We start from the raw sequence: 19132 nt of genomic DNA on the forward strand, positions 1-19132 counted from the left end.
ACCTTCCTGTAGCATACAGGATCAGGGCTTGTTCACCACTGATAATGGGGAAAAACAAAAATTAAAAAAAGTCAGCAGTGATAGTTTTCACAATCATTTCGGAGAACTCTGAGATACAAGCAAGTGCAGAAACATCACAACTTCTTTAGTGATAGCAATAAAATATTCTTTATAAAGGAAGGTAAATCTTCCTCACCCTGCACTAGATATGTTGCTCTGTTTTGCACCTGCTAAATTAGCACAAATCTTTCTATGGACACTGTCAGATACCAATTAAAGCTACCTCAACTAACAAGGAGAACGAAGACCTGCTGTTCTCGGACTCCAGCTTCATGACAGGAACGTTACTGGCTAATACTCACACTATGACAGTTGCAGCCTGATGCTGCAAGGCTGAAGGACAATTAAAGGTCACTGCCTATTAGATTACTCTGGCCACACAACAGAGCATATCTGGATGTTGAGGCTGAAGCCAGGCCACTTACAGTCACCGCAGAGCCTGACCAGAGCTGGATATTTCCCTTAATATGCGCATTGCTCGTGCTTGCACAGCCGGCCGCGGTGCTCAGATCTGTCACTGCGCTCTTGTACCGAGAGACATTGGTGGGCCGCATCCTTCCTCTTTGCTGAGTGCGCCTTTCACAGCTTCATTCTACTTGTAAGGACTTTTCCAGAAACACTATCTTCCATGCCAAAACCCACATTTCTTTTTGGTCATAAAAGCTGCTTTATTACCAATACCTATGCAAAGTATATCCCTATTTATATACAGGCTTTTTAAACACATGCGTATGTTTACAATAATAACAATAATAAAAAGATCTCCTCACAAATAAAGAGTTAAACAGCCCAAGTGGAAGAGAAGCCTCACTCCCACTCAGCCTGGTATCCTGAAGGCAAATGATGTTCACATTCCTTATCCACATTCCTTATTCCTTATTCCTTATCCACTGCTAAGCAGGCCTCTGGCTTGTGGCCAGCAGCTCAACGATCTCACTTCAAAAATCTCCACAAGCATTCCCCACATTTTTTTCCTTCTAATCATGAATTAGCCAAGTGTAAAGGTGCCAGGAAGATAAAGCCTGAAACAGTCAAAACTGTCTAAACAGATGCACACTAAGGAACTTTTGCTCATAGTCATATTAGGTATAAATTACATATTTATATCCTCCTGCATTAGGAGTTCAGTGAAAATTCTGATAGTCTACCACTAGACTATGAGAAGAAACTGATAAACATTTACATTGAATTGCATTTCAGTCTTAGTGGGGATTATGACTTTAAGTTTGCTTAAAAAAAATAAAACAACATGTATTTAAAAAAGGCAGGACATGACTGACACTTTTAAGTGACATACACTTAAAATAACATTTTAGCATAGTTATGTTTTACAGAAGTCTAAAATCTGTTAATAACTTGAAAACCTACAATTCTGCTTTGAAATATATATTATGCAAAATACAACACATGATTTTAAGTGCAGAAATACAGATTTCTAAGACATTCTCATCACTCCTTCCTTTCTTTCCCTATATCTCCCTCACGCTTCCATCCATTCTTCTCTACACGTTTCAGCCGGGATGCCCTCCACCTTGTCCAGCACCACACAGAGAGAAAGGACTACCGTCGATGGTAGTGCTGCCTTCCTACCAGCATTGCCATTTCTCCTACAGTAAGCCTCATGTCAGTGAGGTTGCTTTGGTGCACTGAGAATGAGACACTCAGGATTTAGGAATGCTATGTGGATTTTATTTTGACAAGTGCTTCTGTCATATTGTTCAAAATTCTTCTATCTGAAATACAACTCCAGAGAGAAATCAAAACTTAAAAGAACACAGTCAATAGCAGTGAGAGTTTGCAGGTGCTTCTGTGGGCAGGAAGAGAATGGCCTCAAGTTTAAAAAAAAAAAAAAAAAAAAAAAAAAAAGAGAAGTTTCTCAGTTTCTCATAACAAAGGCCTCGAAACAGTCATCTCATCTTTATCAAGTAAGATATAACTATACAGCTATGTCATTGTGTTGGGTGGTTTTTTTTTGTCTTTTTTTTTGGGGGGTTGGGGTGGGGGGTGGGAAGGCTTTTATTTCCATGCCCAACTTTGTTACTGAAGTTATCAATCATTAATTGCTTTCTTTTCTTGGTGCTGGGGGATTTTCTTTTTTTGCATTTTCATTTTTTAATTTAAAATAAGCAAGCATTATTTTTCAACCTGCTACATTAGGACATGGGAATTGTTGCCGAAAGAACTGATAAACACCATCCTTGAAAACTGATTTATTTATGCCAAATGTACACAGCAAAGTAAATCCCTGTAGAATACATTTATTTAGCTTCATGTGTGCCACCAAGCAAGTTATGCGCTTGTGAGACCAGTAAGTGCAGTTTTTATAAACCTGGAAAAACAAATAATTAAACAGCCTTTCTTACACCAGATCATATGTCATACCTTATCAGATGAAGATTATAGAAAGGGTCTGACCAAAAGGCAGATGCTTTGTAACTTTTCATGATAAGGACTGATGCGCTTTCCTCCATAGCATCCACTGCTGGCCAATGCCAGAGATGAGCACAGGAAAACCCCAGAGCCCACCCTGTGCAGCAGTTCCTGCACTCTGGTCACCAGCACTGTGTTCATCGAGGAGTTTGCAAATACTGGGTAGACAGAAATCTCATAAGAATACAAGTGCCCATTGCAGGGGGGAGATGCTGAATCATGCCTCAACAGCTGTTACTTAGCTATCACCAGCTCTTATTAGGGTTTTCTCTTCATTTTAAATTGAGGGCTCTATGGTACTGAAAGATAAACCCCACAAACCATGGGTGAAATTTGTAAAAATGAAGTATAAACTGCACTTTGGCCAAGTGGAACAAGCATTTATCTACGGCAAAGCATGAATCATGGTGTTTAGGGAGAATAATTTTGCATTTAGGAGACTTGCAAAACACTTGGAATTACTGGTCATGGGGTAACCGACTTTAAAAACAGGTGAGTGTGTTCTTTCCCTCTTCATCACTCCCCCAGTAGGATTTGAATTTGTAAGGAAAAGTCCTTGTCTCCAAATTTGATACATCCAAATATAAGGAAAAGTATCCCACAGCCTACTTGAGGCCACGCTGCAGAAAGATAAGGAAAAAAAAAAAATCAGCTAGAGCAGTAAAACCCCAGGTATTATTACAGACAACCAGTCATCCAGCACCACCCCTAGCCTCTGTCACCTTGTCTTCAATTTATCTCCCAATCACAATGGGGGAAATAAAAATAAATATGCATTTCGGCAAGGACTTATTTAAAAGAAAACCAAACCAAAAATTCATGACTACTTCAGACACAGATGTGAGTACTCCTATGGCTATACAGCAAAGATATAATATATACAAAATTATTCAGGTTTAGCAGTCTGCTGTAGGAAAAATCCCTCACTTTTATCTATATTTTCATTTATTTATGTTTACTTAAACAGAATGACAAGTAAACCAGTCTATTCATTAATACCTTTTCCAAACTACAACACTACCAGATTATAAATCCTGAGTTTAACTAACCAGTGTTGATTTAGAAGTCTTCGATAGTCTTTAAAAGTCTTCTTCTTTGAAAATGCATGATTTGAAGCAAATTACTGTCTCATTGTTATTTAGTCTGTGGCAGCCAGAGCTTTTGCATATTTTACAGCCTGTTGTCTCTTCCATTAAAAGAGCAGAAAGAAAGAAGGCATGCTCTGTTTCTCAGGAGACAGGTGGATGCTGTCACCCCTAGATGATGACAAAATATTAGAAATACCGGAGTTCTGGTTACCAGAGACAGGCTGGAAGATTAACAAAATTAATCTTGTCAAAATGTTTTTTAACCTTGACATTTTATTTCTGAAGTTATGATTACACTGCCTGGTGGCAGTATACTAAGCAAATTAAAGCAGCAAATGCTTAATAGAAAGGTTTCAAAGGGACTCTAACCACGAGATTAGGATGAGCTGTTAACAACCCACATGGAATCAAAAGTGCTCTGGAAAGTTAACATGAACTTTTATATGACAGCATCTTCTTCAGGTAGCATATGCTGTCTAGTCTTAAGTGCTGGATATTGCTCACTGAAAAGGGGGAAGGCAAATGGGAGCTGAGAGAAGCGTTAATTCTTCACCTAATAAATTAATAAAGTATCACCAAACTGTGCAAGGGGATGAGATCCGCAACTTCTACACTTCCAAAGGACAACCAGAAACAAAACAGTAGAGTATCACTGTACATTTCTGGTTCAGTAAAGTAGTTCTAGGCACATCGCACATTTTAAATTTAATTTTTAAAATTACTTTTTCAGTGCTCACCCAATTTCCATGCCAGTGCAACTTACCACAGGACATACACAGAATATTACCTTAGTCATCATTCCAAGAGTAAGAAATGTTTAAAGTTAAGAACTCTTTATGGCAAGAGAGCAACAACACTGTTACAGTCTGCCCTGTTGCATCCCCACTTTGTTAGAACATGCTAAATTTAGTCATAAGTTTACTAGCTATGCAAATCATTACATGCATAGAAAATGTACAGATTTATACTACTCGCGTAACAAAACAAATCCACTGAACATGGCAAGACACCAAAATATATTATAGGCAAAGCTACAAGCTAATTTGCCTTGGGGTACCTTTTACCTTGTTGAGCATGTTTGTTGTTTAGATCATTTTGTCCAATGACAACAACAAGAAAATCATCAGGTAGGGAACAGCACATCATTAAATGTTAAAAACTGCATTATCAAATAATTTCAACTCTTAGAGGCAGAGTTGCTGCCAGATAAAACCTGGAGTTAAAACCGCATGCAAGAGGACAGTGCACTTTTGAAGTCCTTCTTATCCTTATGAGGATAAATTCTTTTATGTCCTTCAATCAAGCACACTAAGCTTTTTCACTGTAAACAGAGTCAGCACTGCTGTCTCTTGACTATTACTGTAGTTGACAGCACCACTTTTTAGCAAATGTGACATAAGAGCCCACAAGAACTAGAATTATTTCATTTTGTAGCGCTTGACAGCTTGCTAGCAGTTCAAAACACTTCTGGACTTACTGTACTACAGAAAGGCAGTTTTCTAGTGTCAACATTTTCATTAATCATTTAGTATTATGCTTTTAAAGTAGAATAATAATTTAAATTCCTTTGCGTTTGTCTTTTTGTTTTTGTTGTTTGTTTTTTTTTCCTGAAAAAAGTCTGCTATATGAAATAAACTGTTGCTTGTACAACACTCAATCACACTTGTAGACAGTTGTCAAAGTGTTCAGATATAGTTAATACTGAGAGTAAATAAATAATCAAGTGGATAAACACATACTTTAACAAAATCTAGGGAAAAAAAAGTACTTTAAGGCATCATACAAAACCTACACTTAGATCAAGAACTTTTCTTCAAAAGTTCACCATCCTCCAAAAATATAGCAGCAGTGCCATTTCAGACTTCTTGCTCTATGTACACTGGAAAAACAAGGTTTGCAGGCGAGCTCTTACAAGTGACACTAATAGACCTTGGGCATGGAATGGGAAGACTACCTTTCAGCTTTAAATCCTCTCCTGGATCTGAAACAGAAGACAGACTTCAAAGGAAAAGTGCAAAATAATATGATGATTCTAAGGGATTATTTACATACGTATTATACGTGTGTGTGTACACATACACACACACACAGAGTGTATGTCAGTGCATACCCCTCTGCCAGCCCCAAGCACTTGCCATCCAGTCTCCATCTACCTTAGGAGAGAGAGAGACAGAGAGGACCCTTCCCATCAGGTCACTCCCCATGAAGTGAGATTTTCCCTACTCTAACCTCCCAAGTTGGCACCTCCCTCTCTGTACTTGTGCATCCCATGCAGCCGTTTGCTTAGGAACTGCCACAAGCATAGCCAGGTTGAGAGCTCGCTCTAGGCAGAAGTACCCAGGTCTCTTCTGGGAAATAAGGAGACAAAAGTTAGCTGGACAAAAGGAACACCAGTGAAAGTCACAGCGAAACTGGTAGCCATGCTGAAAACCTCTAAAAGCTTTTTAAAGTCATTTTATATGGTATTACTCTGATGTGCTCTATTGTGTCTGCAAAGTTACCAGCCAGCATGTTTTACTCCCTACCAGATAAGATCTTCTCTGATTTTCTGCCAGAATCGGAATGTTCTTTCAACATAACTTCAGCCGACAGGAGAATATATTTTCCTTCTCAAAGTTCTTGCTACAGTTTTACAACCAAAAAGCAAGCAGACATAGCAGACACTTTCCTTTATAAGTGTGTGGCACATTGAGTCAGTAAGTTTGATGAACTCATTAAAAAATATTGCAAATGTTATATCTCCATAAATACATTTATGTTTATTAATCACTGCTCATAATTATTCTTGGTAAGGTTTCAGCTTTTTTCATCCCTCAAATATGAGTTCATAAGATGCATGACAAAAGAAAACTACAACAGATTACCTGCTTGGACAGATGTGATAAACAAAATAAGATTAAAGCACATTACTGTGAAAGTATACTGGTTGTCAACTTTTCACAGTGAGCTTTAAGTAAATAAATACATACATGAATACTGTTAACATTTTACAGAATCTTTAAACCAATCTTTATTTCTCCTTGAGAAATACCTACTTTAATAACCTATTTTTTTTTTTCTGTTTACTGTGGGAAGCTTCTTCAGACCTAAAGGAAGAATGTGATTTTCATTTCTTACTCAAATACCTACTGCTACAAGAACATGCCTTCTGAATTAAAGTGAGGGTATGACCTTTTCCCAAATGCAGATGGGAGCGTTAGGCATTTAAACTAGCACTGGGACAATGAGAAAGGGAGTCACTAGAAGCCAAACCTGTACCTCATCCACTGCAACACATGCCAGGATCAAAGATTCAGTCCCATACCCCATTACCATACTGTGGAAGGAGTCCACCAAGAACAGCAACTCTCCCTCCCATGCAGTTTGTGTACAAAACCTTTGCTGTTGCACAACTGAAATGCAAGGTACCTAGGTCACATATAATGGTTGTTCTTCATAAGTCAAAGAATGAATTTCTTCAAGTTCTTTCCTGAACTGTGACAAATCTTTTGCTTCCTGATGCATTATTATTTTTATTCTTCAACTGGTAGATGAATAAGCAACGTGTCATGAGTTTACAAAAAACAAATATCGGAAAAAGTTAGTGTCTCTCTAAAAATTAAAAAAAAAAGATATAATCCTGATGGAAGCACATGTTCAAACATATCTCTGAGGCAGAGACAGATACCTATCAGAGAGAGAAGTTTTCATGGCTTCCACAAGCACAGAACTGATTTACATCAAAGGACTGACTTCACTGATGACCTCCAGATAAAAAGGGAATGTCTCTGCTCAGTGATAGTGTGATGAAAACATTTTCAGAGAAAATTGGTGAGAATACGGACTGTCCATATCACTTCCTGGAAAAAAAAGTTGAACCTCACTTCGTAAAACCCTCCCAGTAGTGCCAATAGAAACATAATTTGTTCTTGATCTTAAAACACAAGGGAACCAACCTGATTTCCTTTGGAATGACAAGACAGGCAGCAGTTGCTACTTTTTTCTGCATAAAAACATACAGAATCACTACTTTGAGTAACAGGAGACAAGATTCAGGATTTTTCATATGTTACTTTTGGCTATGCTAATTGACTATTTCAGGCACTTTTGTAGGAAATATTAGAAATATCTGAATTTCATGGCTGAGGCATACTGCATCCCTACTGCAAGAGGCACATTCTGCATCCATGACACCACACAATCACGAAGTTCACAACTTCCTCCTAACGCTTCAAGCCTGACATCAGTCCAACACACAGTTGGCATTTACTAATGGCAACCTGCCCTAAAAGAAACATTTACGCTATTACTAGTTTATCATGCTGTATTAATGAAATTGGACTGTACATTTGATCCACCTGTTCGTAATTTCAAACATTTAATTTCTACTGAACAAATTCTAAAATTTACATTATTCTGGAATCACACTAAATTGACAGTCCAGTTGTTTCAAACTGCTCCCCCCTTTAATAAGGTATTATCTCTGTTTAAAATCAAAGTAACTATCATTAAAACAAAAACTACAAGCTATGCTGTTTTGAAATAAGGTCATCTTGCTCCTTCATTCTCCCTTGCATAGATGCCATACAGAATGCTCAGATATATAGCTCATTTTAGTCTTAAACAATACAAAGTTAATTTGTTTCAGTAGCAACTCCTGAGACAGAGTAACAAATTTATCTTTTCTTCCCTTCTGCACTTTTTCTTTGTTTCTTTCTTTTCCTCCAGAAACTTCTATCTATGCTACTATCAATTGAACAAGTTAATGACAGTATTCATAACTAAATCCACTAGAAGGAATTTGGCATTAATCTGAGACAAATAATTTGAACTTACAGGCGCCAGCTTGTTCACAAAGAGCAGCTAAGGCTGTGCACATTGGTTATTTTTGCATTTAGAAGCACATGCACCCTAAGATTTGACCTCATTTTCTTTCAAAGCAAGCAGCAAATGACATATTTTAGCACGAAATTCACAGTCCTGCATGAGTTTCTCATATAAGACAGTAAAGAGCAGACTGTTGAACTGCCGCTGTTAATAACATTTCTGTCAATATTGAACTTACAAAATAAATATTGTGAAAAGTATTTAATTTTACTATGTTAGTGCTCCAAGCGAAAGAAGAATCAAAATCAATGTACACGATATTTGTACTAAAGAACTAAGCTTGGAACTTCAGGTTGGCAAAAGTGAGGAAACCTAAAAAAAAGAGCAATGAATACACAAGAATTGCATGAAGTTTCTCAAATAAAATTTAAAAAGATTGCAAAATGAGGTTCACTTCCTTCACTATATTTTTTGTGTTCAAGTGAGCAGTAAAGAATCATTCTAACATCTCAGTAACTTATGGAAATTGCTTCTGTAACAGACAAATTCATTTCAACTTCGTAAAATGAATTTAATTCACTTTAAGGTGAATTCACTTTGAGCACTAAGTATTCTTTTTTTTTTTTTTTTTCCCTTTGAAAGATGGGGCTTTTCAATGAAATTACACCAGGTATTAATGTTAGACAGTGTATATTAAGAAAGGGGATTACGAAGTATTAATGGATTCCAAGAACCTACCCAAACAGAACCTACCCCATGCTGTACTACGTCAGCATGAAAACTAAAATATTATTGTTAAGAAAAGTAATAGCTCTTATGGCAGCCTTCTGCCACAGCAGACAAATAATTTCCTTTCTATAATCTTCCAAATTCTGTTAGTTTTTTATCCCTGTAAATCTACCACCCTTCCTTTAGCAACCACCCTTCCTTTAGCAACTATCAAAATTGCCTTTCAGAGAACATTCCTGCACTAGAAGTTAAAGATTAGGATAAGCAAAATGAAGGTTTCCTGCCCTGACTTTGTCACAGTTTTCCTACATGACTCCATAGAAAGCCATTAACATACCTGTTCCTCAGGAACCCCTTCCAAAAATTCAACAGCCACATGCTGCACGCTGTGGGCAGGGCTATATTCATTTCTGCCAAGTACACAAAACTTTTGGGTTGTTAGACAACCACAAAACATTACTTTGCTACTTAAATAAAAGCATGCCAACATCATCAGCTAACTATTTCATAATAGCGTTTGATAAACTCTCCTATATGCACAGGCAAAAAGATCCTAGAGCAACCTGGCACCTCCCAGAAGGAGCACATAGTAGCAACGTAGCAGTACCTACCAGAACAAATAAACCAGGTAGGAGTATTTTCCACTCCACTCACTCCTTGTTGGCGTCTAGCTTGTAGAAACTGGAAATGCACACGGCTGTTAATGTGATTAACAGCAGCCACATCTAGCAAAGAGTCAGCCCCTGTGCCTGCTACATACTTCAGTTTCCATGAGTCATCTCCAACTTTCCACTGCAACACAAGTCCTCCTGAGCAACATACAGTTAACAATACCTTGCACATGCTCACAACAGAAATGAGGAGAGATTGATCCTAAAAGAATTCACCAAGCAATGTCACTACCCTAAAAGTGAAATTGTTAATCAAAAGTACTCAGTGCCTTCTGAATACATGCTATCAGAAGAAGGTGAAATGCCACAAGTGCTACGCCCAGCAATATGACTTCGAACAGATTTCTTTCCCAATCCTAAATCTCACAATTAGTGAGCACACAGGCAAAAAAAAAAAACACACCAACTAAGAACATGATTTTTTTGTTTTGTTTAAGTAACACTTGTAACATAATCTCCCCTTGCCAAAGTCACAGCTTTGGCTGTTTCTATGGAGAGCATTTCATAAAAAGGTACAAACCACAAAGAAAATAACTGCACAACAGGTGGGAGAGTCTCTTCCTGACCTGGTAAGTTTCCAGTGAAAACCTCAAAGCCTAAGATTAAAGAAAAGCCCAAAATCACAGAATCACAAAATGGTTAGGGTTGGAAATGGTACTTTTTTTCCATCCTAGTCCTCTCTCAAAAGAGAGGCAGCTTTGAGATATTTTCAAGCAATTGTCCTTGTATCAGCAGAATATAAGGTTACATTGTCACAACCCATGGTTTACCCATCTCATTTCCTTCCTACATCCTTCAATTCTTCTAGACATAGTTAAGTAGAATTTATCATCCAAAAAGGAGATGGAAGCACTGCCTCTACAGCAACGCTACAGTCCTCTCCCGTTTTATATGTATGGGGTGATTCTTCATAGTAAGAAGCTTCTTTCACCATATCCCCCATAAGCTGCAATAGGCTCTGCATCAATTTAACTTCTACTTCCCTACTCAAAGAGGGATCCAAAATATAAGGAGTGACTTACAGTGAATGGGCAATCTCTCAGTGCTGACCATGAAGAATCCAAATCTCCTCTCCCTTTTAGAGCATTGGAAGTCTGAGCAATTCCATCAGGCAAAACCTGGCATGCTCACATGAGTCTGCTGCTGGATCTGAAAACAAACAAAAAATCAGGTGAAAAATAAAACTTATCCTTCCATACCTGGGAAGCATGAGAGAGATACAAAATATGATCTACAAATATCTGGAAATTTCTGTTGCTGTCATTAACTAAAATCTTCCCGTAAAATAAAGCATCTATGACTACATCTTCCTCTCCTGAAGGGTATATATGTATATTAGAAGTTCAGGTTAGCAAAATTCTCCTATATAAAAAAGCAACTACATTTTAGGCTACTAACACAATAATACAGTGATACATTTTGTAACAGAAATCTTTCTTGCCCAAAGGATCCAGGATTCTGCACAACAGGTGTAACTCTACTTACAGGGTAGGGAAACCTCTCACACATCTTGAGAAAATAAAAAAGAAGGGAAGAGATACCAGGGGTACACTACTGTCTTTGACAAACTCTTATCATTATTCAGCTGTTGCTTTATAGCAACCAACATGCAGTTTTAACATTTATTCAAACACATTTTTTTCTAAAGACAAACCAACTTTGCAGTTTTAGCAGCCTGTACAATATCTCTGGACAATCAGAATACCACCAATTTGAGCTAAAAAGGTTTTTTCACTTATTTCTATATTAGAATATAGAAATTATATATATTATAGAATTATAGATATTTTCACTTATTTCTATACTTGTAGACTGTATGATTCTATGATTATTAAATTTCAATTTCCATTGAAACAAGCCAGTCCCCATATCTATGATAATCTTCCCAGAACTCTATAATCAGCACAAGGCAAAACAGTATCTGGGTACCACAAATTATTTGCTGTTTATAAAAGCTGGCCCATCATTAAGCTTCTCCCAGTGCTCTGAGGCTTTCCTGATCTTTCTTCAGGATCAACATGAAAGAAGAAAATTCATCAAATTATATGTACACTTGATTCAAAACTTATCTGCTATGTAGATTTGAATATATATATATATATATAGTTTTAGCCGTTATAACTTTTTTTCTTTGTCATTATTTCTATGTGCTGTGAATCAACTACCATACAGCTTCTTTTCAGTAGCGCAACTACATTACTTTGCATTTGTTTAATTATTGGCATTATTGCCCTTATTAAGTATTATTCTTAAAATGTTGGCATGTTTTCCAGGGAATAAAAAAAAGATAATCCTTTTCCCTGTTTTCAACCTGCTGAGTTTTGAGTAATACTTTTGCCTTCTCTTACCAATTGTCTGTATTTAATAACTCCTAATTTCATGTTTATACTTAATTCCTTGTTTCTTCTATTTGTTACATTCCTGAAAATGCCACCACCCCCAGCTGGTTTGGGATCTAAACATCTGTGATCTAATTTTAGGATTTGATCTTTTAACATATGAGCTTCTGTATTTTTATACTAATCAAGATGTTAAAGTTGCAAATAAAAAAAATCTTGATGTGTTAACTTTAGATTAAAATAAAATATCAGAGTTCTTTCATTTGTTCTGCCTTTTAAGTTTAGGGACCTAAAATAGGTACTAATGCAACAGCCCATTGACATTTTTAGCCTGTAGGAGCCTGTAGTGGGCAGAGGCAGCTGAAATAATAACATATTTGAATGATGAACCAGCTTTACAATTTTATTAGTCAGACTTTTCCAAATCTATGGCTGGCATTTTTCCCAGTATCTCAAAAATTAAGCTGTTCTACATTTAAAACTTCCAACTAATCACGCATTAAGAACTTCTCGTGGTTAAGGCAACAGAATAATCTTATGATAAGCTTCTAATAATTAATAAATAAATAAATAAATAAACAAGAAAAAAATACAAGCAAATATCTAACTTTGAAAAATAGTGCCTTTAATTCTTTGTGTTGTTTGTATGAAGAAAGTAACAGAGAGAGGGGAAAAAAGTAATCTGATATTGGTTAGTTTGAGAAAGCTACATTATTTATCAAGAATATATTAAGTATCACACTCAAATAGAAAGTACCCTATAGGAACATGACACTTTAGTTGCCCCATAGGGCCAATGGGTGTTCTTCCAATCTTTCCGTATTTTTGCTATGTAATAAATCCTCCTCCCTCAGAAAGAATTTTTTCCTGCAACTTGCTAGTCCTAAAAGAGTAGCTTGTAGGGAGCATGCACCCATGTTCCCTACTGCACCCCAGCCTCTCTGTGCTACAGTGATCTAATAAAATAACAGGCAGAGGGATGCACTGGCAGACCCTGGGACATGACCAGCATAGGCACAGTTCCAGGGTTTTGGTGGTAAAGCTATTCTCACTTTAATAAAAGAACAAAAAAAAACACAAAACACAACAACAAAACAACAACAAGAACACAGAACAAAGCCCTCGTGAGAAATTAAAAGCACAAGCAATTCAGACTTTTTTTTTTTTTTTTTTTAGGGGAAAAGCAGAATATACCACAAAATAAATCTCTCTGCTCTCAGGAAATACGGATCAGATTCTAAATCTCAAAGACAAAAACAGGAGCTATATAGATAACGGTATGACCAAAGAGCTAAACACAGCTCATGAATGTTTGTCCTTTTCACAACTTACCTATAAAATAGGCCAACAGGTAGAAATCTATTTTTTACAAAAAAAAAAAAAAAAATCTTTCTGAATATTTTGCAAGGCAGGTAAACACACTCCTAAAATAATCTGGGAAATCCTGACCAGATTAACGGCAACACTTGACAGCCTGTTGATTGATCTACAGTTTTCTTTTTTTTTTTTGTACTTCTGAAAGAAAATATAAGCTGTATTTGTGCAGACACAATATGTAGAACTTCTCACTGTTGTATTTACAGACATTAGGAAAACTACGGTGTGATACAGTGGAATAGAACAACAAATGGAACAACAAACTTCACTCTCAGTGGGTGACTACGGCTCATGTGAGCATCATAGAGGGCTGCTCACTTAAAGCAGAACAGAGGAAATTAATTATCTGGTACCCAAGGAAAAAAAATAAAAAAGCAATACTTGACCTTTTCACAACTCCACAATTCATTAAGCTGTTTTGCACTGTACCAGTCCTAAAGAAGAGACATATTTCTAAGTGTTTCTGGAAGAGCTGCAACAAGCTAAGAGCTGATCTGGCAACAAGATGTGGATGGGTACAAGTCTGCAGCAGGCAGAACCAGGCCCTGCAGGAGTAACCAGGCAATTCTCTCCCTTCTCCAAGCTCACCATTTGTTTCTGCTGCAACTCCTAGCAAAACCAGTAGCAACACGACCAGAGAGTGGAATGAGATTGGGAAATTAGTCCAGCTCATAACTCAAGCAGGAAAAAAGCCAGACTTTTAGCCGCACTGTTAGCTGAACCAGTTCGCTGTGCGAGTGTTTGTGCCAAAATTTAGGCAATAAAAAGAACAAACCAAGCAGCTGCAGACAGGACCCATAGAGCACAACTACCCCTTTTTTGGAAGCAGTGCAGAATTATGTTGATTTGCACTGAAATTGGAGCTAGGAACAAAGAACCAGTAAGAAAGCAAGCATCTTGCCAGGGTTGTTCTGCAATAGACATGCCTTCTAAAATTCAGTTTGATGCATGCGAGCAAAAGCTGTCAGTAATGCCAAGCCTGACTGAAACCAAACATTAAAATCTTACAGTTTGCATGATGGATAAGCTAGTTACAGATGTCATCATGTAGTGCTAGCTTTAATTGCTCTCAGCTAAATATAACTTTCAGAATCTAATAGCTCCCTGCAGCTTTTCTGTCTTTCAAGAAGAGAAAAAATTTCCAGTTCGAAAAAGCAGATAGGCACACAGTCGCGTATCGCAACTAAGAAACAGGAAGCAAACCTTAACGATGATTAAGTTTTTAAGAGTTTCAAACATCCGTACAGAATGACTGGTTTCAACAGGCTGCTGTTCGCTTTGCTCTTCCACCACTCTGCTTCCATTTACGTACCGTATCTGCTCCTTTTTGGACCCTTCTGTTTCTTTGCTGAATTAGTAGACTGTGCTGAGTCTCCCTTGCCCAATATTTCCAGCCAAAATCTTGCCTTCACCAGCAAGCTTCCCTGGCACCCCCTCGCTTCTTCATGTACTGCCAAGGTGAGCACCCCAAGGGAGGAACAGGAGGGTGAGTCTCCTGCACATGCATGCAGCCTGACCCTTACCTGTATTGCTGCTGTATTGGCATGACACACATGAGGGAGTCCCAAATCTGCTATAGCTGCAGATTGCACCACCCCGATACAGGCATGGAACAAGTTCTCTTCTGCCTTCTTGCACCAAATAAGGATTTTGAAAAACGCAACTGCGAAAGTTTTATGTAGCAGGCTTTACCTTCCCTCTCTGAGCTGATAAAGGCTTTCAGGCTGAAAATTTGGCTGACACCTAGAAATATGTTCTGCAGATTCAGCATTTTTGTTAACCTCCATTTTACGGGTCATTATGCAATTGAAGTTCCCCCCACTGTTCTTCAAATTCAAGAAGCAGGGAGCCACTGCTGCAGTGGCAATCTTTCCCGTGACCGCACACCCCTCCCATCACCTGCTTGCACCCCCTCCTCTTCACCTTTTCTCTCTAGTTTTACCCAAACTCTGCTCTTTTTACTGAGCTGAAGTCTTCTTTAAAAAAAATAAATAAATAAATTTGTTTTTAAGATTTACGGTCGTCTTCATGCCTTGTCTGTGGTGAGTGGGGACAAAAACAGTATTGCTACGTACAGAAAGAAAAAAAAAAAAAAGTATTCATCAGACCACATGAATTACTGAGCGCAGCATTAGAGCTGAAAAGATGGGCTAGTTAAAACCCCAGCTTCGCCTGCGTTACCGAGCCGTGCACATGTTGTAGGAGCACCAGCTGGAGGGCTGCCAGGAAATACCTACAACACCTAACAAGTCCAAAGCTAGCATCCCACAAGTTTTCCTGCCTACCATTTCTGAGCGGAGGACCAGGCTGGATAAAACAGGCTAAAGGAACCACGCCTGTTTGGTGCTGATTGAGAGAAATTTGAAGGCGAGCCTCCTCCTGAAGAGGAGGCTCTGCACCAGAACATCCCTGCTCTGCTGCCAGCCAAGCTGACACAGAGCAGGAGAAGGGAAGAACAACTCCCTGCTGTTAAGGCAGGTGAGGACAGATTTCTTTCTCCATTTCTAAATTGCAGTGTCACCACTCACTGCCGTTGAAATTTTTCTTTCCGAAGTAACAGACTAAAATGTGGGTAAATAATGTCAAAAATAGGAACGAATGCTCTAGAGGCTTTGTGTAACAGACCTTCTGTCACTCTTACAGAAGGCATTTTTGTTTTAAAACCCTGCCAATCGCAACAGCCTATTTGGTACAGCTCAATATTTCAGAAAACCAAGCAAACATCATGCATCTGTGGTGGACAAACACACTTTAAATGTTCTATGCTAACTGGTACGACCCAGAAGTTCTCAGCATACGAGGCTGGGGCACCAAGCAACATCCCACCCTCTCCCTGCATTTAAATCCATTGCATAAGGTGCAGAGAGAAGAGAAAAACCACACACTGCCTTTTAAGAAAGGTTGAGGGGCAAAAATGCACAAGAGAAAGAACCGGGAGTACCGGGGACATCAGCCAAAGCAAATGCAGGATTAGTCTGGGAAAGGAAACATGCAACCGTGATAACCTGATGTGACTGTCCAGTAAATCTGGATCTGAAGATTAGCAGGAGAGAAAAGATGCTAGAAAAAGGTGATTTGTTTTCTTGCTACTGGTAATACTGGAGAGATTTTACTCTCCTCTCCAAAATTAGAATGCTTGCGTAAGTACAACCCCTTCTTCTTTTCCTCTTAGCCTCACACGCACACAAAAACCCACAAAAAAAAAAAAAGCGCACCTTCAGCCTCAGGTCAGGACAGTTGAAGCCTAAATAGTTACAAAATTTCCATGGAAAAAAGTAATTAATTAAAAACCAATTATGTTAAAACAACAGGATCCATGAGAATAAATTTCTTCCATCTTCCAGAACCCATAATCTACTCAAAGAACATTTATTCAAAGACTTTTTCCTGTGGGAGTAGGCAACCAGAGAAGGATGTGGCCAACTACATCTCTACACATTCCAGAATTTATTTATTTACCAGATTCTTTTCTTTTCTCTGCATTTGGTGACCTGCAAGATTGCCTCATTCAGCTGTAACAATAGCTGCTGAAAAATGCTGGCAACAGCTCCATAATGCCACATAATGTATGTGGCATTATGAGGAAAGAAATAAATATACATACACACACTTGCTTAAATGTGACTGATAGCATTTTTTATATATATATATATATATATATATATATATATATGTATGTATGTATGTGTATATATATGTATATATATGTATATACATATATATACATATACATATATATATATATATATATATATATATATATATATATGCTTTCTCCCATAGATATATTTATATATAATCTGTCTATAGATAGATAATGCACTTCAATGTGACTTTAGGTAGACAGATGGATATATATCTTATTCCATTTAAGTGAATGCTTCCACTGCCAGATCAAGTAATTCACACATGCAAGCCTTTCTCCCTCCTCCCTGTACTTTAGGTGTTCCCCTGCTGATTTGAAGCTTATTTTTCCTGGGTGTTCAAGGTTTCTTAAATTATACTTCGAGAACAGAACAGTGAAGAACAACAACAACAAAAACACATGAAGATTATTTATGTAGAGAGACTTTAAACAGTTGATCCAGCTATGTCTCAAGGGATTTAATAAAGACACAGAATAAATAACAAAGAGAGAGAAAGTTGGGTGAAACACCAGAGTATTCAGAGCTACTTATGGAAAAAGGACTTTCCTGCTGATGGACTCTGTTCATGAGACAAGGACACTGACCCTCTGGGACAGGTGACATACCCAAGAAGGGATTTAGAGATGAGAGTGAGAGTTGTTGCGTGGGTGCCCAGTCTTGACATCTAACTTCACTGTACCTGCAGAGAAAAATGAGGATGTGGCCATGAAAGATTCTTCTCTCTGATTGTTTCATAAAAGCCTAAGTCCTAACGTGGATGTGAGCAGGGGTCAGACAAATAAGTAGCCTGTCCAGTTAAACTTACACAACCACATGAAGCGTTTTGAAGTATCAGTAGATTCATTCAAAATAGTAAGCAAAATAAAAGGATAAAAATGAATAGAAAAAGCCTGTTCTACAAGACTGAGTAACTTGAAGTAGTTATTAAATATAAAGCTAAATATAACAGGGACAACAGAGGTTTGGTGGCTAAAGCACATATGTGCTTTATGTAAAGCCTATGCTATTCAGAGAAGTCAGAAGTAGATGTTGGGGTGGTGCATATCTACACAACTTAAAACTGTGATAGATTAAAATATACAGACACACACACTATATATAAATAAATAAATAAAACACTGCAAAGTAAGAACAGAATCTATTTGGGTCCAAAAATGCACTTAAAGAAGGACTGCCCTGCTCAGAGTGCTGTGAGTCTGCAATACATACACAAAATCCAGCCTCGGTACAGATTTGATTAGAATGAAAAAATATTACAGGGAAGTGTGCATTACAAGAGATTAACTTCTCCAACAAGCGAATAATAAGCAAAAGGATTTAGCTGAAGTCAGGTGGGCTGAGGAATTCAGATTGTCTGAATCAGAAATGCTGAGGTGCTGCCTTGTTTAAGGTGTAGAAATGGGTCTGGAAGCGACTCGCGGGGTGTAGCATACAGCAGACAACTCGTGAGATGAAAGAAGCCTAACTAGATAAAAAGCTTCTCCAACCCTCCTGAAAACGCAGGGAAGGAATTGATTAAAGAAGTTTCACTTCATATGCTAAAGGGCAGGAATAAAGTTAAAACATTCTAAAAAATGATTTTAAAAAAATATTTAAAATTAAGTTCTTCAACAACACATTGAAACTAAGCAAAGAAGGAACCTGGCAATGACTATCACCTAGTACAGAAACAAAGACAGGATGCCTACTACAAAACAGGCCTGGAAATTATGACATGGGATCAGAACTAAAAGCTTTCTCGAGCACAAATTGAGGAAACCATGCAACACTGTTACAGGTCTCTGAAAGAAGAGGCAGAGGAAATTGTACACATTTGCAAATAAAACTTTCATGCATCCTCAGGTGACCCGGCTACCTCACCCTTACCTTATAGACACATCTAAAAAGAAACAATCTATACATTTTTAGCAGACCAGCATAAACAAACAAACAAAAAAACAAAAACAAAAACAAAACAACAGCTCTCTCCCTTCACACACACATAG

At 37.8% G+C, this 19132-nt stretch overlaps 1 protein-coding gene across 6 annotated transcripts in view; it reads right to left on the reverse strand.

The window, feature by feature from the left end:
* OSBPL3 (oxysterol binding protein like 3) overlaps positions 1–19132 on the reverse strand; it is a 90675-nt gene that overhangs the window by 60382 nt on the left and 11161 nt on the right. For all 6 annotated transcript variants that reach the window (XM_084508841.1, XM_084508842.1, XM_084508846.1 and 3 more), the window contains one exon: positions 10807–10933. The gene's annotated coding sequence lies outside the window, so the exon portion shown is untranslated. The remainder of the gene's footprint in view (positions 1–10806; positions 10934–19132) is intronic.

This window comes from Aythya ferina, assembly GCF_964211825.1.
Source record: "Aythya ferina genome assembly, chromosome: 2".
Taxonomy (NCBI): Eukaryota; Metazoa; Chordata; class Aves; order Anseriformes; family Anatidae; genus Aythya; species Aythya ferina.